Genomic DNA, 6,290 nt, shown 5'->3' with positions numbered 1-6,290 from the left:
TTTCCAGTAATGCATGTCATGTTGCTTCAGTTGTGCTGTGTCGATCCTGTGTGTGAGACGTCCTGTCTGAAGAGTTACTGATAAGTCCAGCCAAGTTTATGATAAATATAATTCAAGATCTCCACTGGTTTTGTTTTCATACCTGTGTTGCTGTGAAAGCTGGTCCTTTTGTGAAAGTGAGTGTTTAGAAATGGCCCAGGTAGTATTGTTCTTTGGATCTAAAGAAGTTATCTTTCCAACACCATTTCCAGATCTCTTCCTAATTACATTATGCCATTCTGCTCGAATCTGTTTCCATGAGAATAGTAGTAGCAGGGTAGTAACTGTACCATTATTAGCCCTTATTCTATTCATGTCCCACTCTTCATAAATGAAACCATGGAGCAAGTTCAAGGATCCTTTAATGTCCCACATCAATATGGCATTTCGGGTAGTTCTTGGATTCAGCTTCAAATATGTTTCTTCTCAGCCTTACCAATGTGTGCAAGACTGGATGTCCAATGAAATTGTCTGTCATCTGGACTTAGGCAACATATGCCATAGAGTTGTACACAGGTGTTTTGAAAACCCTAGATCATGTGTGATCTAACAAGATAAGGAATTTGGAGTCTGTTGTGATGCTCCAAAACGCATCTTATTCTTCCCATCTTGCAAAGCCACTAAATGTACGTCTGTGTGCAAGTGGTACATGCATATCTTGTGTCCCACAACTTCTTGTTTTTGTTTATTCTTTTGTTTTGAATTTTTGTTTTTGTTTATTTTGTTTTTGTTTATTTTGTTATTATTGACCATCATGCTGCCCATATTTGATTCATAAATGTAAGCTAAGCTTGTTAAAAATGCAATATGTTTAGTTTATGCTGTGCCTGCCTGAGAGCCACTTGTATGTTTCTTTCTTTATACAGTAGCAAGACTATCCCGAGTAGACTTCTCATCTCTTGGCACACAGGCATCCTGCACACTACATCCTGCACACAGACTATTTTGAGCTGGAAGTAACCCACAAAGAGTCCAACTCTTAAGTGAGCGGCCCGTACAGGCATCAAACCCACAAGTTTGGCACCATTTGCAAAACTGTGCTGTAACCAACTGAGCTGAAGGCTTTTCGGTCACTACAAGCCCTCCTACAAATGCCAGTTCATTCACACTGCTACAATAATTTAACTGTTTGCCAGCACTGTTTTAACTTGGTCTGGGCCCTAACTCAGTTGCTTAAAGGTATTCTAGGAGTCTGTCAGTCAAAGACAATTTCTTTGCCCCAGGCAAGGGGCTGAAGTTCCGCTAGAGAGGATGGAAGTTTGACCTGACACCAGCAGTGGGTACAAAAGCAGAGATTGTACAGTCAGGTGGCTGGGAAGGGGCTGTGGAAATGCTTTGCAATTAGGGCAGACAAAATGGAGTGGCTGCCCATCATCTCTGCGTGACCCTTTATTTGTCATACATTTTAGGTACAAATACTCCAAATTACAAGAATTCTTCCAAATTAAGTGCTGTGATCTAAATGAAAAGCACAACAAACATTGTGCTAATAGGTAATAATTCTGTTAGGGTATGCACAGAGGTAAAACTACACAGATTTGGCTTTTACATTTGAAAACTGCTCATTTTTCTTCCAAAGGAATGTGTTCATTATAGAAATAAGGATGTGTCAATTTTGCAGTACTCTCATTTGAAATCCACCCGGGCTGGGTGAGTATGTTCTATTTGTGTTTGCAGAGGGCCAGTAACATGGTGCACATTCTATTTCTGCAAGGGGATAGTGTTCAAATAAAATAAATAAAGGGGATAAAATAGATATGAGATCTGTACTAGGGGAAAGGCAAGTGCTTTAACCTGCTTCCCATAATATTAACCTGCTTCCTGAACCTGTTGGAAATATCTGTATCAGCAGTAAAGATTTTAGTTTATTTTAGCAAAAGTAAAGTATTTCTTGTATGCAACATTTTCTACTGGAACTGAACTGAATTAACCCAGATCTCTCTTTGCTATTCTGATAAGATACCAATCTTCTCTTACAAAAATAGTTTTATGGAGGTGTAACAATGGCTTTTGGAACCTGAATTGCACTCCATTCTGATAGATTTAGACTAAGATAACTACATATGGCAGAAAAGCCTTTAGTGTTGACACTGGGATCTCCGAAGGGCTTAGAACAGAGGGGAGCAGAGGCCAGTAGAGGGCTCTGTCTTTTCATTAATCCCCTGAAGAGCCAAAAAGTTCTTGGTGACTATGAATTTACATGCCTGTTTTATTTTTTACAAAGAAAAGTCACCATTTTTTTCCTCACTTGTGACATGTCTTCAGTTAAGTAGGCACAATTGATATAATTAGATCTTCCTTCAGGATAGCAAAGAACAGGTTTCTTTTTGACCTTTCTGAAACATGAGAGCAGTTGTACCCATCCTTATCTAGAAATGTTACATCTTGAAGCAACTCCATCACACATTTCCAGGCTCTTTCAGGCCACTGTTTGCAAGAACAGTGACCACACTAATATTATATAAGCTTCTTGCTACTGAAGGTGTTTGGAGTTTATTTTTCTTATCTCTTGTCACTGGCATTTCTCATTTAGTCAAACCTGAGGCAAGGTTTGACTACCATTTAGTCAAACCTGAGGCAAGGTTTGAGAGAGAGGAGTAGTTCTAAAGAACATCCATTTGCTATGTCCCAAACTTCATTCTCCTATTGTAAAATGCAGGCGAACCCCAGTGGGAAGAAATTATGATGTCCAACTCCAATTCAGAAGGCTGAATGATTTCTTTATTATAACTAGGCTATAATACATTAATATACTATATAAAGGAAGATACTAAAACTACATACCTACTTTTTCTAACTACCATATCTAAAACTAGCAACTCGTGACCCTGCTCTTGAGAGTCCAGACACAGGTGGATCTGATTGGCCACCAGACTCAAACAACTCTCACCAGAATCCAATCAAGCAATCACCTCAGGTAAACAATTCTCCAAACACATTCCACATAGGAAAAACAAGGAGCAGAAATAGAAATTGTTTTCTCTTTCTTTCTCTCTGTGCACCTCTATGAAAAATCCTGAGAGAGAGAGAAATGTGCTTGCCACAATTCTCCTGTGGGGATGGTTGGTCCCCTAGTGAAAGCCAATGTAAATGTGTCCTTGTCTGCTAGAGGGATGGTACAGATACCAGAAAGTCTAACAACAGCAAAAAGGAGAGCTGAGGAAATCTAGGCATCCTAATTTTAAACAGAGAGCTTATTTGGGAGTTGTTATTCTTGTGTGCAATTCCTTCTGTTAATTATATGTAGCTGCATATTTAAGTGCAATACTTAAAATGTGAAAATGAAGCTCCTTAGCTACTTCGGGAGATAAAAGAGAATGAAGAGAGTGAAAGAGAATGAAAGCTAATGTTAACCAAAAAACAGAAAACCAAAAAGAAAGCACTGTCTGTTTGTTTGAGCAGCTGTCCACACTACAAATTGAAATGCTTTGAATCACTGAGTCTTTCTTGGTCTGTGTTCATCACAGTGCAGTCTGTGCATCTGCACAGCAGTGCAGTCTCTCTGCATCAGGTGGGCTGAGGGTGGGGGTTCATTGTCCTACTCATTGACTGGGGTCATCAGAGGCAAGGCCATCTGCAAATCTGCTGGGTGTGCCCCCCACTCAACCTCACTGTGCCACTGATGAAGGCATTAAACAGCACTGGTCTCAGTGTCAGCCCCCGAGGGGCATTGCTCATCACTGAGCTCCATCTGACCTCTGCCCTTCAGATGGGACCATCCAGCCACTTCCTCATCCACTGAACACTCCAACCATCAACTCCATACTTCTCCAACTTGGAGAGAAGGATGATGTGGGGACCGTGTCAAAGATCATTCAAACCAAATATTTTGTTTGAAAATTTCATATCAAAATGAGGTGAAAATTCATGATGATGATGTATTGATAGCCAAGAAGAAAATATCCATCCATGGTATTTCATAAAACTTACTTTCAAGCTGAAGCAGAAAAATTGCATAGATTAATTAGTTAGGTTTTGATTTGTGGTTCTTTGTTCTTTTGCTTGAATTAACATCCATTAAAACCAAAATTTATTAAAAATACACAATTCACTCTGTATGCTTCAATATTTAGTATTATATTGTAAATGCCTAACAGACAAAGCACAGAGAGTTTGCTTGAAATGGTAATGAACAATTAATGCTTCAAATATGTTTTCTGTGTTGGAGAACCCACTCATATGTATTTGTCTGCCATGCCCTAGTTTGCGGATGATACTATTAAAAAATGGGACAAATAATGTAAAAAAAAGTATTTTCAGCATCAACACTGCAGGCTTTTCAACATCTCTAGAAATATTTTTCTCTTAATGGAAGAACCTTGTATTTCAGTATATTAAAATTCATGACAGCAACAGACTGTTCCTGTGTCCTCCCTTTTTAAGCCATCAAGGGATTTGGGGGTTTCTTTACATATTCAAAGGTGCAGATCTGAGCAATATTACAAATAGCATTTTCTGAGCCTTTTGTTAACACTTGTACCTTCACAAGTGTGCAATAAAAATAGCAAGGGGCTTCCACAGATCAGTATGATCATAGCTTCTTGTTTTAAGTGGTTCATTGTAGTAATCCTTCTCCAATGTCACCAGTATGGTGCCCTTAGTTACAGAGTGGACAGAACATCTGAGGCTCTTCAGGTGATGAATTACATCAATTTCCTGCTGCTTCAGTACAGCCATTTCTCCCTAAAAATTCTGAGCATTAGCCAAAGGGAAAAACTGTATTACTTTAGGTAGAAATTCAGGTCATCCTCTATGTAAGGACATGAGGTGGACTCAGGCTCTGTTTCCTCCTTGTAAACCCTAAGTGGAAACCCTTGGTTTTTATGCAAGAGACAGTAGTTTTATCTCAGGAGTGTTTCATGTCTGGAAGACTCTCCAAAGCATTTTATGACGGGATTTGACTTAAATCTAAACTGCATTATTCAGCTGATTGCTGCAGTGGAAGGGTTCATGAGTTCTTAATCAGAACTGCAAATACTTGAGTGATTTGAAAATCCAGGGTGAATTCCCACAGAACTCCCTCATAAGAAAACTCAGTATGGGAATTTAAAGTAAAACTGAATCACAAAGTTCTAGTTTTTGTTTCAGATATATGACTGTTTTTGGCATGACTAACTTTTGAATTTCTCTTCTTTGTGTGGATGTTAAAATAGATATATTTCTGAGCAGTTTATAAAGCTGAAACATCTGAAACTTCAGAGACAATTCTGCTTTTCTATTTCTTTCAGAGCCCTTGGTTGGTTCCAAATATTTTGTGCATAAAACAGAAAAGGAACAAGTCTGTAGAACGATTTCTATGATGGTGGAAGAAAATTTGAAGACAAAATCTGTTTTCAATTTCTCTTTTGTTTTAAGGCATTAAATGTTTTATATCTGATCTAAAAATCAAAACCTTTCCAAATTGCCACTTCCTTTCTTTCCTTCTCAGTTCCTGGTACATGACTGCATCCTAGTAAGCAGAAATTTTTGGTGGGAGATTAAATGGGAAAGGTTTGAACTAATATTAGGTGAATTTGAGCAGTTCAAGGAACTTTCAGCTCCTCTGTGCTATAGACAGTAGAAGCAGAAGCAGGAGTGCATTTATCTAGAGGTACATAGTGTCCTCCACTTTGCACTGAAATGGCTAAATTGTAGGGAATTAGCAACTTTTCCTCTTTGGGCTATATGTCTGCAGTCTGAGACAGACTTGGCTTACTTTTTTTCCCTGCTGCAATTTACTGTTTTTGAGAGTGCTATGGTATCACACATATATAAGTGCTAAGGAGAAGTGTCAAAAATTGGTGTTCCAATGCTTTTCTTTTTTTCTTGTGAGGTGAAAGAATGAACCTTTTTATAGAAAAATCAGCTTGTGGAGGACACTATAAGATGAGCCAGGATCAGTGTCTCATTGCAAAAAAAGGGCAAAACACATGCAAATGTATCATGGCCAGTAGATAAAGAGAAAATATGGCTATTAAAAAATGATGTCCTTGTTATTTTTACAGTTACTTGGGCTTATAGCAGGGAGAAGGGTAAGCTAAGAGGCAATTAGCTAATAGCAGCTTGAGGCATAGCTACAGAGATATCAGGGTTACACCCTTCTTGGCAATTGCAGATGGCGTAACAAAAGACTTTTGCAAAACCTTCTTCTCTCTGAGAGTAGGATGGAGTAGAGTTTCCAGGCTTGGAGGTTTTCAGCATCAGGCTGGATAAAACTATAAACAACCAGATCTAGGTCTGGTGACAATTGTGTTTGAGCAATCTCTGGGATG

Source organism: Vidua chalybeata, chromosome 1 (assembly GCF_026979565.1).
Source record: "Vidua chalybeata isolate OUT-0048 chromosome 1, bVidCha1 merged haplotype, whole genome shotgun sequence".
Taxonomy (NCBI): domain Eukaryota; kingdom Metazoa; phylum Chordata; class Aves; order Passeriformes; family Viduidae; genus Vidua; species Vidua chalybeata.
Note: the sequence above shows the minus strand (reverse complement) of the source record.